Here is a 23,823-nt window from a genome sequence, read left to right as displayed (position 1 = left end):
CTTAACAATGCGATTCGAGGACAGAAACGAAATTAACTTCTCTTGTCACATTTACTAACAGGGCTGGTGAGCAGGTGCTCAGGGAGGCCGTCTGCCATGGTTACAGAGAAAGATCCCACAATGGAAACCACCCACAGTAAACCCAAGGTATGCTGAACTCCTAAGTTTCATTCATTGCCAATTAGCTGGTGTTAATGACTTTTTCTTTGGGGTGGAACCTTTCTTTCCTTTTCCTTTCTTCTATTCCTTTCTCCTGCACTACCTCCCTCTCAATTCTTTTGCAGAAGATGTAGTCTTAGTAAGCAACTTAACAAAATCAGTTACTTCTTTTGAAAATCACCCCCTTCCTCAGATTTTTCTTGTAACAATTAGTAGTGTCATTGTTATCAGTGGTAGTGAGAATATGAGCAGCTTAACATCTATCTGTTGCATAACTCCATGCCAAGCACTGGGCTGAGTACTTCTGCTGAGAATTTTTAGATATCTCCACTTAAATGAAAGAAGTAACCCCAAGCCCCTTAATTCTTAGCATGGTGCTTGCGGCAGCTGCTGCTAAGTCACTTCGGTTGTGTCCGACTCTGTGTGACCCCACAGACGACAGCCCACCAGGCTCCCTCATCCCTGGGATTCTCCAGGCAAGAACACTGGAGTGGGTTGCCATTTCCTTCTCCAATGGGTGAAAGTGAAAAGTGAAAGTGAAATCGCTCAGTTGTGTCTGACCATCAGTGACCCCATGGACTGCAAGCCACCAGGCTCCTCCAACCATAGGATTTTCCAGGCAAGAGTACTGGAGTGGGGTGCCATCACTTAGCACAGTATAAATTCTCAAGAAATGTTAGTCATTATTATAAAGTTATCATATAATCCTAACAGCTAATTTCTGAGGTCAGTGTAACTTTTATATTTTCTACTGTGGTTTAGTAGATGAGGAGTCTGAGGCTTTCAGAAGGTAGTAATATTTAAGCGTGAACTTGGGGGCCACACCCAAGATGACTGTCTCCAAAGGCCATGCAATATAACAGGTGTAAAGCCCTCTGTGAGACACAGGGCTGTGTACATACAACAATGAGGTTAAGTAGTGAGAGGGCACGGGAAATAAATGGGGACGCAGAGGAATTGTGTGTGTTTGCGGATGCGTGCACACAAGTCCAGAGAATTTTTTGAAGATTATTTAAGGACAAAAGGCTCCTTTCTTTAAGATAGGTAGCTTCTGAAATGATTGACAAACCAAGTTTTCAGGCTTCCATCTAGGTTCGTGAGGCTACTCCAGAGAAATGGTGTGGGAGGGAGACAAGCAAGGCAGGTTCCCTCTAGCGTCTCCATGCACCTCATGAGGCTCAGGAAGTGGGAATTCTCATTGTACAAATGCACAGACTGATAAGCGAGAGAGTATGAGGCCCACCTGAGGTCTTCCTGTTTACGCATTAGTGTTTCTGGCTCAAAGTTTAATAGCTTCAAGAACCATACCCTTTCTTGAATAAAGCACTTAAACACTCTAACTTTCAATTAGTTAACGCTTAAGTCCATTACACCAGGCTCCTCCCTCCAGTATTTGGAGGCATCAGGGCACAGAATAAGTGAGTGGGAAATCCAGGTCTCAGCTTTGGCTTGCTGTCACCTTCTCCATGACCTCAGTCAACACCCTCTCTGGTTCTGTTTCCTCATTTGTGTAATGGGCCAGGAGCCTCAGAGGACCATAGTTTCCAGCTTGAAAAGAATAGAATTCTTCTGAGTTCAAAGCATGGTGTTAGACACATATCTTTAGACCTGTATTTTAACTTGCAAAGAGTAGAGTTTAGAAATCAAGATTGTGGACTAGAAAGACACTAGGCTCACCCCTCCCCTTCCCCTCGCTGCCCCCATGGACACATCAAAATTACAACTATGGGGCTTCCCTGGTGCTCCCGTGGTTAAGAATATGCCTTTAAATGCAGGGGATGAGGGTTCGATCCCTGGTCAGGGAAATAAGATGCCACATGCTGTGTGGCCACTAAGCCTGTGTGCTGCTACTACTGACCCTGCGTACTACAAGCAGAGAGATGCCCACGCGCTGCCACAAGAGCCTGCACTCCACAACGGAACATCCCACATGCCGCAGCCAAGACCCAGGCAGACAAAAATAAACAAGTGTATGTATTTAAAAAATCCCAAACTACAACTCCATAGAGAACAACTCTCCCTGGGATTACCTGACGACTAGCAGAACAGCTTTTCTACAGCCAGTGCTGGAAAGGGAGATCCACATGGAGTCTGGTAGAAAGGGAAGAGAAGCAACCTCATGGGGACCCGTACCTCTAGTGAGGGATATGGAAGAGGAGGGGGGTGTCGCAGGCCCAGGGCTCCTCCCTGGGAAGTGATGGGTCAAAGGTCCATATTGGGCACCCCAGCTCTGAGGTCTGACACAGGAAGAGGAGTCCCCTTAGCTGGTTTGAGAGCCAGCAGGGCTTTCCAGAGGGCTGTAAGAAACCAAGACTGCTCTTAGAGAGCCACTCACAGACTTGCTTACTAGTCACGGTGCAGGAGGCAGCGGATTGCAAACTGCCTGGGGCTCTGGCTGGCCTGCCAGGACCACCCCAGTGCACGCCCAGCCCTTGCCTGGGTTCCTGCTCCAGCCTCTGTTACTCCAGTGCTCCTCCCAGGTGGAGGCTGCTATTGCCAACAGGAGTGTGTGCCCTTGGAAGGAATGGAACTGGCTCCGAGCCTGGCCTGGTGTCTGACCAGGGCAGAAGCCGCTGTTGCCAGCCACACTGTGGTACATGCGCTCAGCAGGGAGTGGGGCTAGCTCCAAGAGGGAGACTGCCATTGTCAGAGCAAGCATCACGGCACACACTTGGGAGGAGCGGGGGCAGCTCAGTGATGTGGTGTCAACTCCTCCACTTCCATCTCGCCTCTAGTCAAGGTGTACCTACTGGGGAAAAAGTGACCTGGCACAGAAAGGCAGCCCCAAGCCCTGAGGCCACCACCACATCCTAAACCAATGCAGAAACTATAACCTAAACCATAACACCTGGGAGGAACTCCGCTCCCCAGGGCACCTGCTCGAGACCGCTGGGTCTTGTTCTGTGATAAAGCGATGGTAGCCATGGACCACAGGAGAAACCCAGGCTTGCCCCTGGCTGTGGAGCTAGCCCCTCCAGCTCTAGGCCCACCTCCCACCAAGGTGGCAGTTGCCAGCACACTCCGGCGGAGACACAGCCTGTGCTCACTCCATGTCCAGATCTCCCATCAAAGCCACTGGATGCATGCAGACTACACGGGAATGCTTCCTTTTGCACAGCCAGGGTAACCATCCACAAATGAAAAGATAATCTACTGAATGGGAAAAAGTAATGTCAAACCCGTCTGAAAAGGGGTTAGTTTCTAAAATATATAAAGAACTCATAAGAGTCAATATAATTAAAAAAAAAACTCATCTAAAAGTAGGCAGAAAACTGGAATAGACATTTTTCCAAAGAAGATATGAAAAATGTTTAGCATCACTAATCAGCAGGGAAATGAAATCTAAATCACAATACGATATCACCTCACATCTGTCAGAGCAGCTGTCATCAAAAAGACAACAAATAATAAGTGTTGGCAGGGATGTGGAGAGAAGCGACACTGTTGTTGGGAATGTAAATTGATGCAGCTGCTATGAAAAACAGTACGGAGGTTTTACAAAAAACTAAAAATATAGCTACCATATGATCTAGCAATTCTACTCCTGGATATATATCCCAAGAGAACAAAAATAAGAATTCCAAAGGGTACATGCACCCCAGTGAAACTGCATTATTTATAATACTCGAGATATAAAAGCACCCTAATTGTCCATCAGGGGCTTTCCAGGTGGCTCAGTGGTAAAGAATCCTCCTTTAATGCAGGAGACGTGGATTCAATCCCTGGGTCAGAAAGATTGCCTGGAGAAGGAAGAGGTAACCCAGGCCAATATTCTTGCCTGGGAAATCCCACAGACAGAGGAGCTGGATGTGCTACCGTCCATGGGATCTCAAAAGAGTCAGATGTGACTGAGCGATTAATCAAAACAACGCGCCCACCAACAGATGAATGGGTAAAGAAGATGTGGCATTGTGGTACATATATATACGATGCGATATTACTCAGCCGTAAATGAGAAGGAAAATTTGTCATTTGCAACAACACGGATGACCCAGAGGATAATACACTCAGTGAAGTAAATCAGACAGAAAAAGACAAATACTGCAAGCTTTCACTCACTGAAATCTAAAACATAAAACAAAATAATGAATATAACAAACCAGAAACAGACTCAGATACATAGTACAAACTAGCGGTTATCAATGAGAAAGAGATTGGAGGAAGGGCAAGACAGGGGAAAGGGATTAAAGGTGTGAACTAATAGGTATATAAAAAAACAAGATACAGAAATGTCATGTGCAGTACAGGAAATATAATTGGGGTTTTATCACATCTTTAGTGAAAGTTGCTCAGTCATGTCTGACTCTTGGCAACACCATGTTCTATACAGTCCATGGAATTCTCCAGGCCAGAATACTGGAAGTGGGTAGCCTTTCCCTTCTCCAGGGGATCTTCCCAATCCAAGGATCAAACCCAGATCTCCCACATTGCTGGTGGATTCTTTACCAGCTGAGCCACCAGGGAGGCCCAAGAATACTGGCGTGGGTAGCCTATCCCTTCTGCAGGGGTCTTCCCGACCCGGGAATTGAACTGGGGTCTCCTGCATTGCAGGTGAATTCTTTACCAGCTGAGCTACCAGGAAAGCCCCATCATATCTTTAAGTGAAGTATCATCTGTAAAAATATTGAATTGCTATGTGCATACCTGAAACTGATATAACACTGTGAACCTGCTACAGTTCAAAGAACAGGAAAGAAATAAATTCATATATAGATGTATTTATAGTGAATAAAAACAAAGAGTTCAAATAAATTATTATTATTATTATTATTTTGCTCAGCGCTGCTGCTGCTTCCCTTTTCCCTCTTTTTCCTCCTCCTTTTAAAATAAGTCGCATCCCCGGCAGTCATCTCTCTTCCCAGTGGTGTTTAGGAGTTGCCCCATCCTACAATCTGACCTTGGAGGGTTCCTGACGGCTGGCTACCTGGTTAGCTGATGGGCTCCTTGGTAGGGAGCTCCTCACTCTGTTCTGGAGCTGCGGGAAGGGGCGGGCGGGCAGGCAGGTGTGTGCAGGAGGAAAGGGGCACTCTTCAGGATGCCCAGTAATGCTGGAGCGCTTTAAGTGCTTGGTTGCCCTCCTCCACCTTGCTCCCTTCACTCAGCGACTTACTCAACATGCTTGCCACTTTTATAGGGCCTGTTGCACGCGTTTCCTACCAAACTGAAGAGATACACAAAAGCGTTAATGACAGTTCAAAGCGGCATTTATCACACAGTGGATCAAGCCCAGTGGATGCCTTGGCCCCTGTGAAGCCAGACTGTGGTTTCCGCATGGTTTGTTGCTTGCTGCTTCCTCTAGGTTGGGGCACAACAGTTCATGAAGGTGGCCTCTGCAGGCTTGAAAATATATACTCAGACCCCCTTTCCTAGTTTCTCCTCTGCCTTCCTTCCTAGCAAAAGTAGTCTGGTAAATGGACCAGACATTTCTGGTCTTTGAGTGTTGCCTTTTAAGTTTCTCTGAATCAACGGAAGGGGTCTTAGTTGCAACAGCATATGTAACCAGCCTGGAGGAGAGAGGCAAGAGAGAGAATCACCGTGCTGTATGTCAGATCCTCAGAACTTCTTGTAATTTGTACCACTGGATCTTCTTCATGCCATTCCCCTTTCCCCAGCCCCTGGTAACCACCATTCTAGTATCCTTTTCTATGAGATCAACTTTTTCTTTTCTTTTTATCCCACATATAAGTGATATCATCCAATACTAGTTTTCACTTTCTGGCTTATTTCACTTAGCATACAGCTCTCCAGATTCACCCATGTTGTCGCCAATGGCAGGGCTTCCTTCTTTCCTGCAGCTGAATAATATTCTTTTGTGTGTATATATATTTTATTGCCCAGTTATGCACTGAAGGGCATTTCTGTTGTTTCCATATCTTGGCTATTATGGATAGTACTAAATAGAGGTACAGTGTACATGAGTGTGCTGGTACTCCTCATATACGGACCTTAATTCTCTTGTGTACATACCTAGGAGAGGGATCGCCTGCTCATAACGATAGTTAAATTTTTAATTTTTTGAGAAACCATCATACTATTTTCCATAATGCTGGCATCGTTTATAATCCCACCAATAATATAAGGGTTCCCTTTCTCCATATCCTTGCCCACATTTGTTTTTGTCTTGTCTTTTTGATATTAGCCATCTGTAGTTCATGGGTCACAAAGAGTTGGATATGACTTAGCGAATGAAAAACAACAATCCTAACAGGTGTGAGATGGTATCTCTCTGTGGTTTTGATTTGCACATCCTTGATGGCTAGTGACATTGAGGCCCTTTTCATTGGAATTTACGTCTTTTTTTCTGGAATATCTATTGGCCATTTGTATGTGTTTTTTTGTAAAAGTATGTTTTAACTTCCAGTTTTAGAAAATGAACCACTACCTCTGCTTTTTGACAGATTGTCCTATGCCTACTTTATTACTGATTTCCCAGACTTCACAAAAGTGATGTGCATCCCTCATTTTAGAAGCTCCACACCAGGAAGCAAGGGACTATGATTTGGAGACCCATCCTTGCCATTTCCTAGCTGCATCATCTTGGTAATAATAATGCTGATAACAAACGCTTCCTTTTACTGAGCACTTACTATGTGCAAGAAATTTTATATACATTATTTTTAATACTTACAATAGCCCATTAGTTTTCAACCAGGGATAATTTTGCCATGCAAGGAATTTGGGACAATGTCTGGAGATATTTGATTTTCACCGTTTGGGGTGCTGTGGTGCTACTGGCGTCTAGTGAGTAGAGACCACAGATGTTGCTAAACATCCTACAATGCATGGGACAGCTGCCACAACAAAAGAATTATCTGACCAAGAAGTCTACAGTGCTGGTGTTGAGTAACCAGCAATAATTGTCAGGTAGATGCTAGCCTCATTCTACAGAGGGGAACCTAGAAGTTCAAAGAGGTGCAGTGACCTTCCCAGCATGTACAGTGATGAAGTAGTAAGCCAAGATTTAATTGTAGCTTAGTCTTGGCTCCAAAGTCCTTGCTGGGAGAAATGCAGACACAGTAGAGATTTATAGAATGCCTCCAAGCATCTGAACTCCTTCTGTAGTCATGCAGAACCCTGGCTGGTATCTTGAGAGTCAGAGTTCAGCAAAGGGGCGATCTGAATGCCTTTTGTAGGATAGAAAGTCTGAATGTAAATCCAGGGTCGAATCAGACTAAACACACAGCTCTGCTGAAGGGCCAGTCCAAGTAGAAATATCTGGACATAAACTGGAGTCTCAGAAAGGTTTAGAATAGAACACACCAGAGGGAATCTGTATGACCCTAGGAGTAGAACCATGGGGGTGTTTAATAGTAGGTATGAGGTTCTGTGCTGCAAGGGGAAGGAATTATGTAACAGAGGACAAGACAGATGAGACCTAGAACAAGTCACTTCCTATCATTAAAATTCAGTTTCTTTTTCTGTGCAATCAGGGAAAACTTCCTACCTATGTTGTGAGGCTCTACAGAGAGGATGAACATGAAAGAGAGCCCTAAATGACCACTGTGACTTAGATCACAGGTATTCTATTAATAACTGTGATGGTCAAAGGCTCTTTGTCTCCTCCTTCCCAAATTATGCCACATACTTGGCTCCCTGTTCTTTGGTCGGTGCTTGCTCTGCGTATAATGAAAACAACCTGAATTTGCTCAGGTTTTCCCAATACGCTGTCCCTGGTGCTCAGCAGTTTGTCTATTCACCTCCATCACCATCTTTGTTTTACAATTTCTCTGTGCTGTTAACATTATTTGTCAATAAATCATTGCCTTTTCCTGTGTTTGAGTGCCCAGAGGACTTTGAATTTGGGTTCATCTTGCAAATCCAAATAATGTAAGTAAAAAGCATAAATAATACATCAGCTGCTTATTCCCTGAGGATCTTGGCAGGCCTGTTCACAAGTGCAGTTTCTCTTAGTCTCTGTTCAGCTCAATTTGAAGGTCTGTGGGAGCAGTGCGTAGAACTGACTAAGAAAACATTAGAGGGGGAGATTCTGCTCCCTATCAATGATCTTCTAAGCACTATGTGTACAGAACAGGAAGTGTGGGGATACATGTAATCTGAAATAGACAGAATTTGGCAAATATCAGAGTTCTGGCTTTTTTCCCCTTTCACATTTTCAAGATGAGAGGAGAAAGATGAGATGATAACCCTTGTGAAATTGCCACTGGTACTTCAAAATAATAGTAATAATAAAAAAACTTCATTAAAAAAGGAACAATTATCCCACTGTGAATTTAATACATCATAGCCTCAGGCCTATTTCTATTAATTTGCTTTCCTTTTTTTTTTTTTCTTTTCGTACTCTTTCATGCAAAAGCAAGGCAATCAATGAAGGCACTTAGCGCAATTCTTTCCTCCTCACTGTATATAAGGGAAAGTTAACATGTGCAAGTTCTTATTCCCTAGATTTGCGCAGAAAGCTTAGATTCTACTGTATATAACCATTGTGACCCTAACTTCTCTCCCTTTAAAACTGTCTTCCCCATAATTATCCAGGGTCATTTCTTAAAATATATATCTTTTACTCCCCAGCTGAAAAATGTTCAGTTGCTCTCCACTGACTATATTAAAAAGTTAAAAGGTGAAATGTAAACCCCTCACCTAATAAATATTGTTAACCTTAAAAATGCATTCTGATATACAGTAGGTGCAAATACTGTTTGATTCCACTTATACAAGGTACCTAGAATACTAGTCAATTGTGTAGAGTTAGAAAGCACACTGGTAGATACTGTGGGGCTGGGGAAGGAGGAGTGGAAAGAGGGACTTAGTGTTTAATGGGGCAGAATTTCACTTTAGGAAGACACAAAATCCAGGAGATGGATGATAGCGAAAATTGCACAGCAGTGTAAATGTTCTTAGTGCCATTGAACTGCATGGTTAAATATGGTTAAAATGGTATGTTTTATTTTATGTGACTTTTACCACTATATAGTGGTCTAAGTCACTCACACACACACATACACACACACACACACACACACACACACACATATATATATATATTAAAGACTATCAAATTAAAATCTGTGGATTCTGACCAAACTGGATTAACTGAGACCATATATAACATGTTCTCTAAAATAACTTAAAAAGAAAAACTGGAGGAAACATGTGAAACAATAGTTTTCAAACACCGAACATAAAGCAGTGCAGAAGAGTAACCCCTGATGGACAGAAACCCCAAAAAGGACCCCTACCATCAGCCCGCTTTGTCTGGAGGGAAGTTCTAGGCTATTGAACAGGGAAAGGGCTTAAGGCAAAGGACCAGGAACACCCTGAGTTGATAGAGAGTTTATAGGGGAGGGTGTCAGAATAAAGCTTCTCAGAGAGAAAGCATCAGGAGGCCTTGAGCCTTCATCTGTGTACTGACCAGGACATGCATGTGGGAAAGCTCCCAAGCACAGGGGAAGTACTACTCCAGAAATATGAATATTATAGGAAGTAATCACTTTAGCTCACACAGGTCTGGAAATAGCTCTGGTTCCCATTAGCTAGAAAAAAAACTTCTAATAATTGGTAAAATAGCAGGTAGAGTATTTGGAAGAATTTTGCCTTGGTAGTGAGATAAAATTAACACTAAACTAAAGCCTCCTCTGGTCCTGTTTGTTAGGCAAACTAGAAAGAAACATATTGTTCTCAAGTAATCTAACTTTATTCTACATCCCAGAATAAAGTTGAAGAATATTTATTGGAATACTAAACATTTAGGACCAAACTGGATAAAAATTCACAATAACCAGCAGCAACTAATAAAAATTAACATGCATGTGAAGAAGCAGAAGAATAGGACTGAGGATAAAAGTCAATGAAAACTAGCTCACATGATAGGAGAATTACAGAAACTTCAGAAATAACACTATAGAATTAGTAGAGAAGATGTTAAAACCATATACTGATATTCCATAAGTTCAAAAAGGTAGAATAAAGCATAAGAATATTAATAAGAGAAGCAGAAGATATTAAAAAACTCAAGTTTAATTTTAAGACACAAAACAATGTCTGAGATTTTAAATGCACACACACTCTGAATGGGAATAATAGAAAAATTGGCAGTTTCAGAAGAAAAGAAAATTAGTAAACTTGGAAACACAGCAATAGAAACTGCAGTGAAATACAAAAAGAAAGAGATACTGAAAATAACAAACAAAGTATCAGTGCTGTGAAATGGTTTCAAGTGGCCTGATATACGTGTAACTGCAGTCCTTGAAAGGGAGCATGAGAGAAAAAATGGGAAGAAATAATGCCCCCAAAATTTCCAACTTTGATGAAAACTATAGACCATTGATCCAAGAATTTCAATGATCCCCAAACAAATTAACTGGAAGAAAACTATACCAAGATATAGCCCAATTAATTTGCTGGAAACCAAAGATAAAGAGAGAATCTTAAAAGGAGTTGGGTTGAGGACCATTAAGTACAGATGAACACTGACATGAATGATCTCAGACGAAAGTGGAACATCTTTAAATCACTGAAAGAAAACAATCTAAAATTCTATACCCAGTCAGAATACTTTTCTAAAATGAAGGCAAATTTTTCTCGGATATAAGCAAGGTGAAATAATTTGTTATCAACTTAACTATAAGAAATGTTAAACTTTTGCAGACAAAAGAAAAAAAAAAACTAAGCAATGAAGAACACTGGAAAAGTGCTCTGCTCTTTTTTCTCTATTTAAAATTTTTTAATAATTGAAAGCATAAAATAAATAATAAATACATAAATAAATTGTGTATAATATAATACATAGGTAAAATGGTATATTACTTCAAGAAAGATTGTGATAACATAATGATGTATACTATAAAACCCAAAGCAATCACTAAAATAATGGAAGAGAGTTATGGCTAAGTGAACAAATAAAATAGAATAACAAAATATTCAGTTAATCCAAAAGAAGGCGGAAAAATGGAGTAAGAACAGATTAGACAAATATCAATAGCAAGTTACCAGATTTAAGCCTAGCCAGGTCAATAATCACATTAAATGTCAAATAAATGGCAGAGATTATCAAGCTGGGTAAAAAAGGGAGGCCTGACTGCACTTTTCTTATAAAAAATACACTTTAAATTTAGAAACACAAATAAGTTACAACTTAAGGCTTAGAAAAAATACAATGCTAACAATAATCAAAAGGCTGCTATAGTGAAAGTATAGTATATACTAATATCAGAAGAAGTAGATTACTTGAGATAGACTGAGATTTTTTTTATGATAAAGGTGTTGTCTCATCAAGACAACATAAGAATCTTATTTATGCACCTAAGAAACAAAAACTTCAAAATATATGAAGAAAAAAACTATTAGAACTGCAAGGAGAACAAATCTGAAATTATCATCAGCTATTCTAACACTCATCTACTATGTACAAGACCCTCTCCTAAGTACAGAGCTAATGAGTTGCAGAATCAGGGCTTAACTTCAGATCTGCGTGGTTTCCAAAGCTATTCTCTTAGCCATCTTGTTTCGTTGCCGTTTGTACATGCCCTAATTCTCCGTGAACTCTCACTTACAACTCCAGGGGCCCAGTACAACGTTGGGAACATAGATGGGACACAGGAATTGAGAAAGAAAAAATTTCAAAATTCATTAAGTGATTAAATGATCCTATGATTGCCTTTTACATATATCATCCCTTTATTTTTCAACAGGCCCCTGTGAACTTGATATTATTATCTGCGTTCCAACTTCCAAATAAAGTTGATTATTTCCTCTTTTCTACATCTTCCCCAGTAGCTCTGTGGCCCAGGACACCATCATTTCTTGTCCAAATGACTACTATAGTTTCCTAACTGGTTTCTCAAATTCCATGTTTACCACTTCAAAATTGGTTTTCCACAAAGCAGCAATAATACTTTAAAAATAATATCAAAAATTATACATCAGACCATGTATTTCATGTACTATTCCACTATTGGGGTTACCCTGAGAAAATTCTAACTCAAAAAGACATGTGAACCCCAATGTTCATTGCAGCACTTTTTACAATTGCCGGGACAAGGAAGCAAGCTAGATGTACTTTGGCAGATGAATGGATAAAGAAGAAGTGGTAGGCAGACACAATGGAATATTACTCAGCCATGAAAAGGACTGGAATTGCAGCGTTTGCAGTGATGTGGAGGAACCTAGAGTCTGTCATACAGAGTGAAGTAAGCCAAAAAGAGAAAAGCAAATATTGTCTATTAATGCATATATATGGATCTAGAAATACAGTATTAGTGAACCTATTTGCAGAGCAGGAACACAGACATAGAGAATGAACCTGTGGGCATAGGGAGGAAGGAGAAAGTCAGATGAATTGAGGCTCTAGCACTGGTGCACAGATACACACTACCGTATGCAAAATAGCTCTCTGGTGGGAAGCGGCAGCAAGCACAGGAAGCTCAGCTTGGTGATCTGTGACGGCCTAGGGGGGTGGGGTGGGGGTGGGAGGGAGGCTCCCGAGGGAGGGGATATATGTGTGCATACAGGTGATTCAGGTTGTTGCACAGCACAAATTAACACGACATTATAAAGCAACTATACTCCCTCCCCCCCAAAATCAAGTGCACTTAGATGAAAAGACAAACTCTTTAAGGTGGCAAACAAGGATTGACATGATCTGGTTCTTGTTCTTCTTAATCCTCAATCTTCTCAATCTTGTTCATCTTCTCTTTCTACTTCACTTCCAGCTGCAAACAGCCTGGCCATACTGGGCTTTTAGTTTCGGAATATACCCATCCCTCTCCCATTTCACACTTTCACACATGCTCTTCCTTGTACCTGTGTATACTCTTGGATAATTCTATTCATGCTTCGTATCCCACCTTGTATGTTACTTCCTATATAGTTTTCTGACCCTCTTCCAATATCAACTTGCCTCATTAATGCCTCTCATAGAGTCCTGTTCTTGCCCTCTGTTGCCCTTATCACAATGCCAGATCATATTTTTATTTATGGCACTGAGACTCAGCAGAGATCTAAACCTTACACTCAAGAGTCAGTCCTCTCACTCTACTTTGAAGCAGCATTTTCTTCCCATGGTTGCCCTTTTTCTGTTTTTGAAAAAAATTTCTTCTTTGGCTCCTGCTGACACCACACTCCTGCTTTTCATCCTCCTCCATAGGCCCTGCCTCTCATCTTTTTTTGGTAGAGCCCCCTTCTCTTCCAGAATTCTAAATGTTGGCAGGCCTTGGGCTCAGCTGTAGACAGTGCTCTTCTCTCCGTCTTATCTTTCTCTCATATCTCATCTTTATACATGGCTTTAAATCCCAGTCATTCACTGATTACCACTTGCTGACTTGATAGCTTCACTTGGATGTCAAACAGGCATCTCGGATAACATGAGTGAAGCAGATTCTTCACACCCCCAAACATATAGAACAGAGTCTCTCAAGCATTCTCTATCTGAGCAAATTGCTACACCATCCATTAAACTGCTCAGAAGAAAATATTTAGAAGTCACTTATGATTGCGCTTTTTTCAGACCTGATTACCGTGTGCATGCTCAGTTACCCAGTTGTGTCTGACTCTCCGTGACCCTATGGACTGTACCCTCCCCCCCCCCACCCCCAGGCTCTTCTGTCCATGGAATTTTCCAGGCAAGAATACTGGAACGGGTTCCCATCTCCTCCTCCAGGACCTAATATTAACTATCTGTAAATCCTGTTAATTCAAACTCAAACAAACACCTGAAATGGGATCTTTCTCACCATCTCCGCTGCCACAGTCCTAGTCTAAGGGTCACCTCCTTGCCTCAACTGGACACTGGCATTAGCCATATACCTGGTCTCTCTACCTGTGCCCTTGCAGCTCCTCCTCTGGTCTGTTTTCCATTACAGCAGTCAGCAGCAGCAGCAGCAGTCAGAGGGAGGGGACATTTGACAGTTTCAAGCAGATCAGACCACTTTCTTAAACGCCTCTAATACAAGAGTTCCCAACCTCCAGATTCTAATGCCTGATGATCTGAGGTGGAGCTGATGTATTAATAATAAAGTACACAATATATGTAATGCACTTGAATCATCCCGAAACCATTCCCCTGCCCTAGTTCATGGAAAAGGTGTCATCCTTGAAGCTGGTCCCTCGTGCCAAAAAGGTTGGGACCACTGCTCTGCTATTTTCCAGTTTTGCCCAGAAAGAAATCCGGACTACGATGGTCTACTGGGTCCTGCATGTGTGGACCTGCCTATCTCCTAGCTTACCCCCTCACTCTTATACTGCTCACTGTGTTCCTGTCATAGTGGCTTTTCTGTTCCAAGAGCATGCCAACTTCATTCCTGTTTCAGCACCTTTAACATTATATCTTCCACTTGGAGTATTTTCCTCCAAGATCTTGCCATAACTGAATACTCATTATAAAGGTTTCAAATGTCATCTCTTCAGACAAGCCTTTCCTCTGTCCTCTAGTTAACCAGTTAGCTTCTCCACCATTACCCTATAGTATTGCTTCCATCACAGCATGTCTCAGAATCTAATATTATAGTGTTTTTCATTTACCTATAAATGCATTGCCTATCTCAACCAAAATGGAAGTTTCTTGAAAATGTGGACCAGTTTTGTCACTCTGTTGCTTTAGAGCTTAGAAGAAAACTGGGTTTGTAATAATCCAATACTCATTAACTAAATGCCTAAATTTTCTTTGCCAAAATTATTTGGGAAGACCTCAATGATCTTCTAATTGGATGCCAAAGATTTGAAAGTATTTTTCATGCAAATATACATGCTTTTTCAAAGCTCACTTGAGTAACTAAACCCCAGCTAAGACAAAGAGTACTCCAAGAGGGAAGAAATGTAATTTGGGTGCAATATTGTTTCACCTAAAATATAGATTAGCCTTTTCCTAACCTGGGAGACTCCCACTTAAATCTTAAAATCCTCCCAGTGAAACTAAAGCATCATCTAGAGAGAGGAAGAGCCGACACATTGGAAAAGACTCTGATTCTGGGAAAGATTGAAGGCAGGAGAGAAAGAGGGCAACAGAGGATGAGATGGTTGGCTGACATCACTGACTCAATGGACGTGAGTCTGAGCAAACTCTGGGAGATAGTGGAAGACAGGGAAGCCTGGCATGTAGGCTTCCATTTCATGGGGTCGCAAAGTGTTGGACATGACTTAGTGACTAAACAGCAACAACAGAAAAGGGAAAAGGGATCCATTTCAGATCAGGAAGCTGGGATCAGCTTATGTTGGCATCAGTTAGTTTTATTTAATCTCCAATGCTTTCCAAAATTTAAACATGGTTGCAACACCTTTGCAATGGAGTTGAGGTTTTAGAAACTCACTGGAAATTTGACCATGAGCTTACATTTGCATACCAACTATGTTCTGTGGTTTGTACAAGCCTCTGGGAATACAGAGAGAGAAAAATCGGGGGAGAGATGGGTATATTATAGTCAATCCCAGTGCAGCATAATCAGCAGTACAGCAGAAGAGTAGAGAAGAATGGGTGTCTAAACACTAAGGGGTCAGTAAGGATATGCAGAAGGAGATGCTGGGAGACCAAGCAAACATTCACCTGGCAGGTGAGATAGGAAGGGCATTCTACGCAAGGCTTAGTGAAGAGAGCACAAGGCTGGTTCAAGAAAAAGCAGATCAGGAAGAGCGGGGTGGCTGCATGTTTAGGCGAGTGTGGCAGAACATGAGACAGGGGAAGTCAGCTCCCAGAAGGCCTTGAGTAGGCTAAGCGGTATGGATTTGATCTTGAAAAATAGTAAGCTGGATCAGGATGATTCTGAAGCTAAGACAGAGGGAAGGTGATGATGACCTTCAGGAGATTCAAGGTTGGACTTGCTCAGTTTAGAGATAGGGTGGGGGCTCCTTCATTCTTTTTTTCACCCTAAAAATGATCAGGAAGATGTAATAAAATAATGTTCAGGCCCATTCTCAATGTAGGTAGGGACAATTCTGATAGAAAAGGCTAGTGCTTGTAGGTATGGAATGTGAGAAGGAGGAGGTTTTAATTACTCTGTGTACATACACTCAGGTGCGCACACAGGCGGGAAGGCAAACACATATACACTCACACACTTACACACATGGTCACTTTCTTTTTAACAGGAATGTTCATGGAAACTTATTTGAAATAGCCCCCAAATGGCAGCAACCCAAATGCCCACCAATAAGGGAATGGGGAAACAAAACCTGGCCCAAATCTGTACAATGGAATACCATTCCCACCAAAAAGCAATGATGGCTGATAATGTACAGATAAGAGTAAATCTCAGAACAACCAGATTGAGAGAAAGAAGCCAGATTGAAAAAAACACATTCTACGTGAGTCCATCCATAAACGTCTTTAAAATGTTAACTATTTTTTAGTGTACCTCTAACTATCTGGGGTATGTCCCTGTTTTGAACCTTATAAGAACTGCATGGATTATCATACTAAGTGAAGTCAGTGAGACAAAGACAAATGTATCACTTATATGTGGAATAAAAAATATGATATAAATGGACTTACTTGCAAAAGAGACTCACAACTTAGAAAACAAACATGGTTCCCAAAGGGGAAAGAAGAGAAGACAGAGGAATAAATTAGTAGTCTTGGCTCACATATACATACCACTGTATATAAAATACTTTAACAATAAGGGACTACTGTATAGCAAAGGGAACTCTATTTTATATCTCCTATAATGGAAAAGGATCTGAAAAAGAATATACGTGTGTGTGTGTGTGTGTCTGTACACAGCAAACTGAGACACTTTGCTATACACCTGAAATTAACACAACACTGTAAATCAAGTATGCTTTAATTAAAACAAATGAATAAAGTAAAATAATAAAGTAAAATCTGAAAAAAAAACCTGCATGGGATAGGTCCTATTATTATTTCCATTATATAAATAAAGAGATAAGTCTGCAGTGGTACATTGCTTTTCTGGGAGTCTCTCTCTGATGCCAAACTTTAATATTGTTTTTACCCTTAATAAGATGTTAGTATTCTAATGACATCATTATAATTTTTACTCTTAACTATAATAACAGTTAGGTTTCCATTTTGTGTGTGTGTATGTGTGTGGTTTATGTCTGTAAATAACCCAATCTGGGAGCCTATAAATACTACCTGGAGAACTTTTAGAAACAGAGATTCTTATTTCTTACCCTAGACAAGTAGTTTTCAAATGTTAGAGGGCATTAGAAACGTCTGGAACACGTGATAAAAATACAAAGGTAGGGTCTTTGTGTTTTTATTTTTATTAAAGTAGCTCTTCAGGTGATTCTGATTATTATTGATTTTGATAATTACTCTCCAAATAAGTTAGTATGTCCTGGGTTGTGGCTTGATATTTTTAAAAAGATCTATCAGATAGATAGAAACCTAAAGGAGAAATTTTGGCTGCCGGATAAAATATAAATTCATTGTCATCTTGCGAAGAATCTTTCAAAATCTGGCCCAAAGCCACTTCCAATTTGGGGCTATTTCAAATAAAGTTTTCATGAACATTCATGTAAAAAAGAAAATGATCATATGTGTGTGCATGTGCCCAGACTTAGAGCTCACTTTCTTCCAAACAGTATTCATTCCTGCCAGCCTGAACATTCACAGGGCCTTCCATTGTCACCCAAGGCAACGTCCGCCATGCAGAAGGCCTTGTTCTTTTACAGCGTCAGCTCTTCCCACAACTTTTCTCAAAATGCTCACCCCTTTTTCTCATTTTACAGACTCAATTACCTGGTAAAATTCTTAAATACCTTCTGCTCAGCAAAGCTCTCTCTGATACCCCTGGCTCCTTCTTCTGTGACTTCCTGGCATTTCGGGATTGACCATTTATCACTTGGACTTGTATATTCTCTATTTACACTCTATTTACAATCTCTACTTACGGTCTTTATTTATTGTCTGCATCTGAAGTCAGGAAATCCAATGAAAATAGCCCAGAGGTTTGATTCCTACAAATTTATGTAGATTCCCAGCTCTGACACTCAGAAACTGTGTGAACTTGGTCAAGTTATTGAACTTCTCTATACCCTAGCTTCCTTCTATGCAATTAAGGTAATGATTAGATATCTTTCCTAGAGCTTTTCTGAGAGTTGAAGAGGGAAAACTTAGAAAGCACCTTCTAGAGTAAGTGACAAATGGTAAACTGTCAATGTATGGTAGTCATTAAGGTTACGGTGGGGTTATAGGGTAATGCATTGGTCTTATTTACCTTCCTAATTCTAGTACATGGGAGGCACCAACAGGTCGGCTGACTGAACTTATCTTTCCTATAACCTGACTACACAGAAAACCTCTGTCCTAGGAGACTACTGGAGACAACTTTTGCTAAACTACAAATCCCAAAAGAAAGGTCCTGATGTAAGGCAGTATCTTCACCACGCAAGACAGATATACTAACTCTGGGCCTTGTTCAAGGCTTGCTGTACAGGCCCAACTGCAATGCTCCTGCTCATAAAGTTTGGAACTCAAACATGACTTGTATGCCTTGTGTAGATTCCCACTTTTTCCAGAAATGTCCTGGAAGAAGCCATTCTTGGCTTTGGAAGTTTGTGGCCATGGAAACAACTCTCACACTCCCACACTTTATTCCAGGGAAACGAGGCAGGGAGACTTCCATGAACACAGACACAGAAGCTGGGTTGAAAGAGACAGCACACAATCTGGTGGGGGGTGTTTTAACAATGAAGCCAAGGCTAATTACCAGGAATCTCCAGCAGTCTTTACAGAGAAAAGAGCAAGTGTTGTAGAAGAGGCGGAGGAGAAAATGGACGAGGGTGCTGTTCACTGATTTCTGGGGTCTGCCAAAGTAGCAGTGAAAAAAACAAAGAAACGAAATGCAACAATTCTCTCTCCAGGCATTTTGATGACTTTCGGAGTTTTACTGCCAAATGCTTGACACTCTGAATTTCTGCACAGATGACTCAGATATAGTAAGAGAAAGAAGGAGGCAAAGTAACAGTCCTAATTAAAGTCCTCTGGTCATTAATTTTGCCTCTGCTTCGCTCCATCCTCCACAAAGTCACTAGCAAAGGATTTCTAAAATTCTAATCCAGTGAATTCGCTCTTGACCAAAGACCTTCAAGGACAGCCCATTGTTTACAGGATAAAACCCAAATTCTATAACAGAGAATGAGTCCCTTCACATCAGGCCCCATAAGCGTCTATTACCTGATGTTCTCCTACATTTACTCTTACGAAACTATTCTTCCCAGAATGAACAATATTGTTTCCTTCAACTTGATGCCTTTTCAAAATTCTCTTATTTTTAAAGAATGCTTTTCCTTGTTTGATCTGCTTGCTGCTGCTGCTGCTAAGTCACTTCAGTCATGTCCGACTCTGCGACCACAGCCAACCAGGCTCTGCCATCCCTAGGATTCTCCAGGCAAGAACACTGGAGTGGGTTGCCATTTCCTTCTCCAATGCATAAAAGTGAAAAGTGAAAGAAGTCGCTTAGTCGTGTCCGACTCTTTGCAACCCCATGGGCTGCAGCATACCAGGCTCCTCCATCCACGGGATTTTCCAGGCAAAAGTACTGGAGTGGGGTGCCATTGCCTTAGCCAATACCTATTCGTTTTTTAAGGCCCTGTGTTATGTTTTTTTTGATCACTCCCTCCTTTCCCAGGCTTCCCTCTCATGAGTTGACTATGTTCTTGTGTCACTATTTCCGACACATATCCTTATGGAATACTGTAATACAATTACATGTTAACATCTTGTCTCCCCAACTGTGATACCGAGAAGGGCCTGATGGGACTCCTGGGCACAAAGCCTTTCTGTGTCCATGACCTTCTCTGAGTTCCAAGAGGGAAGATACAAACAGCTGCTAATTAGAGAAAGGAGCAGATGTGAGACAAAGGAGAAACAAGCCATTGAGAAACAACACTGGCGACTTGGGGCAAGGTCCTCGTTCCCCATCAACAGATACATAAAATAATATCTTTGAGCTGTTTTGCAGATGTTGAAACCCCCTCCAGGTAGGAGAAATTAATGATTAACAATGGTAAGTTGCCCACAGCAAGCAGTTGTTGCTGTTGTTCAGTTGCTAAGCTGTGTCCCACTCTGTGACCCCATGCACTGCATCACGCCAGGCTCCGCATACTTCACTATTTCTTGAAGTTTGCTTAGGTTCACGTTCATTGAGTCGGTGATGCTATGTAATCATCTCATCCTCTGCCCCCTTCTACTTTTGTCTTCAGTCTTTTCTAGCATCAGGGTCTTTTTCAATAAATCAACTCTTTGCATCCAGGGGCCAAAATATTGGAACTTCAGCTTCAGCATTTGTCCTTCCAATGAATATTCAGGGTTGATTTCCTTTGGGATTGACTTGTTTAATCTCCTTGCAGTCCAAGGGACTCTCAAGAGTCTTCTCCAGCACCACAGTCCAAAAGCATCAGCTCTTCAGTGCTCAGCTTTTTTTTTATGGTCCAACTTTCACACCCATACATGACTACTGGGAAAACCATAGCTTTGATTGTGTGGCTACATGGACCTTTGTCAGCAAAGTGATGCCTCTGCTTTTTAATACATTGTCTAGGTTTGTCATAGCTTTCCTTCCAAGGAGGAAACATCTTTTAATTTCATGGCTATAGTTACTGTCCATAGCGATTTTGGAGCCCAAGAAAATAAAATCTGTCACTGTTTCCATTTTTTCCCCCTTCTATTAGCCACGAAGTGATGGGACCAGATGCCATGATCTTAGCAGTTTGAATGTTGGATTTCAAGCCAGCTTTTTTCACTCTTCTCTTTCACTCTCATCAAGAGGCTCTTTAGTTCCTCTTTACTTTTTTGCCATTAGAGTCGTATCATCTGCATATCTAAGATTGTTGATATTTCTCCCAGAAATCTTGATTCCAGCTTGTGATTCATCCAGATCCCATCCACATGATGTACTCTGCACAGAAGTTGAATAAGCAGGCTGACAATATACAGGCTTGATGTATTCCATTCCCAATTTTAAACCAGTCCAATGTTCTATGTCCTACTTTATCTGTTGCTTCTTGACTCTCATACAGGTTTCTCAAGAGACCTGAGAATGTGGTCTGATACTCCCATCTCTTTAAGAATTTTCCACAGTTTGTTGTGATCCATAAAGTCAAAGATTTCAGTGTGGTCAGTGAAACAGAAGTAGATACTCCCTTGCTTTGTCCATAATCCAACAGATGTTGGCAATTTCATCTCTGGTACCTCTGTCTCTTTGAAACTCAGCTTGCACATCTGGAAGTCCTTGGTTCATGTACTGCTGAACCCTGGCTTGAAGGATTTTGAGCATTATCTTGCTAGCATGTGAAATGAGTGCAATTGAGTGGTAGTTTCAACATTCTTTGGCATTGCCCTTCTTTGGGACTGGAATGAAAACTGACTTTTCCCAGCCCTGTGGACATTGCTGAGTTTTCCAAATTTGTTGACATACTGAGTTCAGCACTTTAATAGCATCGTCTTCTAGGATTTTAAACAGCGCAGCTGGAATTCCATCACCTCCACTTGCTTTGTCGATAGCAATGCTTCCTACAGCCCACTGATTTCACAGTGCAGGATGTCTGGCCCTAGGTGAGTGACCACACCATCGTGGTTATCTAGGTCATTAAGACCTTTTTTGTAAAGTTCTGTGCATTCTTGCCACCTCTTCTTAATCTCTTCTGCTTCTATTAGGTCCTTACTGTTTCTGTACTTTATCCTGCCCATCCTTGCATGAAATAGTCCCTTTATATCTCAAATTTTATTGGCAAGGCCTTTACTCTTTTTCATTCTATTGTTTTCCTCTTGTTCTTTGCATTGTTCATTTAAGAATGACTTCTCCTCTCTCCTTGCTATTCTCTGGAACTCTGCATTCAGTTGGATATATCTTTCCCTTTCTCTCTTTCCTTTCATTTCTCTTCTTTCCTCAGCTATTTGTATCCTTTTCTACTTCGCCCAAAACTGTCCCCAGGATTCTGCACCAGTGTACAGAGAAGCTGAGCTTTCACCATCGATGAGACTGGGAAGTCCTTGAGGGCAGGACCTGGTATTGGAGAGGGGATTTTCCATATGTCTGCCCACTTCTACCTCCACAGACCCCCTTCACCCTGGACTTGCACCCTGTATCCTGGTCATTTGTTTTGTCTGACAGAAAAAGAGAGATGGTTAATAACATTTGAGCTGGGTATTGGAGAGGGTATTATACAAAATAATAGTTCCTATGTGCCTGGCATCATGGTGGGAATTCGAGACTAAATTAAACAGAGTCTCCTCCTGAATTTTCACTTCTGGAACATCTATCATGTTTAATACACTGTGAGAGCTATCTTATCTCAATTAATTAAACAAATCAACTTTAGAGCATAGGTCAAATTGTTATTCAATTTTAGAAATGAGAATAAGAAAGTCAAATGGCTCTTCTAAGATCTTACACCTTGCAAGAAGTCCAGAATTCGAACTGAACTACAAGGCAAAGAACATTCTTTAAATACTTATAGTTCTGATTTACTAAGCATCTGCTATTTTAAGAATTAAGTTACTTACTATATTATCACTAATTTATAATAGGCCATCATGATAATTAGGATTACCTCCATTTTGCTGATAAGAAATTCACTGCTCGGGGAGACAAAGTCATTTTTCTGAGAACACAGAATAGGCAAGAATCAAAGTCAGTATTTGAACTTGGACCCAACTGACACCAAAACACCAAATTTCTTATAACCCTGCTTGTTAAAGTTTTTCACTTCATGGTCACCCAATTCCTTTGTATTATTCAATAATTCATAGAAACCCACACAGAAAGCCTCCTAGGACAATGAAGGTCTAAGCAGTCTCTGCAAGGTCATAATTAGGCGGAAGGGAAAGGCCATCCCAGTGGAGAGGCAGTTACAAGAGTCATGGGGATCTCTGCATATGTGGAGTCCTAAGTTAAAGACTAATTTAGGAAGCAGGAATGGAAGAATCAGCTTCTCTCCTCTTCTGTTTTCTAGTTCTTACACATCCATCAAGGAATCCATCCAATGGGCCTTTTATAACAGCTGGGATAATGCAGATAATGAATGACCAATGGTAAAGACTCAAAACCACACTCTTAGAAGGAAATTTGAAAAAGCATGGACATTCTGGGGCTTCCCTGGTGGTTCAGATGGTAAAGAGTCTGCCTGCAATGTGGGAGACCTAGGTTCGATCTCTGGATTGGGAAGATCCACTGGGGGATGGCGTGGCAATCCACTCCAGTAGTCTTGCCTGGAGAATCTCCATGGACAGAGGATCCTGGTGGGCTACAGTCCCTGGGTAGCAAAGAGTCGGACACAGCTGAGCAACCAAGTGCATGGGCATTCTGGGCAGAATGAATGATTCAGGAAAAGTAAGAGAGAACTGAAGTATTTGGAGCATTTGTATAAAGAAGAACGAAGAAAATGAGGATAGAACCCCCTAAGAAGATTGCATTCCCTCCTAGGGTCCCTATGTAAAAACAACCAAGAAGCATGTTTCTTTTTAACTGATATAAGGAAAGAATTCTTAAATTACATGGGGGAGGGTAGGAAGCTGTCCATCATGGGAGATGCTCCCATAAAGGTGGTATGACCACTTGGTGGGGATGTTGCAGAGAAAACTCAAAAATTGTTAGGGTCTTAAAATTTCTGCCATTCTGGGCTCCTCTGATTCTGAAAGCTGCATTGAATTCAAATGAATAACACTAAAACCGTATCTACCACAGGCAACACTATGTTTCTAGCCATCGGAGGAGATGGATGTTATCTTTGCTGTTTAGATGGGAGCAT

This window comes from Capra hircus, chromosome 29 (genome assembly GCF_001704415.2).
Source record: "Capra hircus breed San Clemente chromosome 29, ASM170441v1, whole genome shotgun sequence".
NCBI lineage: Eukaryota > Metazoa > Chordata > Mammalia > Artiodactyla > Bovidae > Capra > Capra hircus.
Note: the sequence above shows the minus strand (reverse complement) of the source record.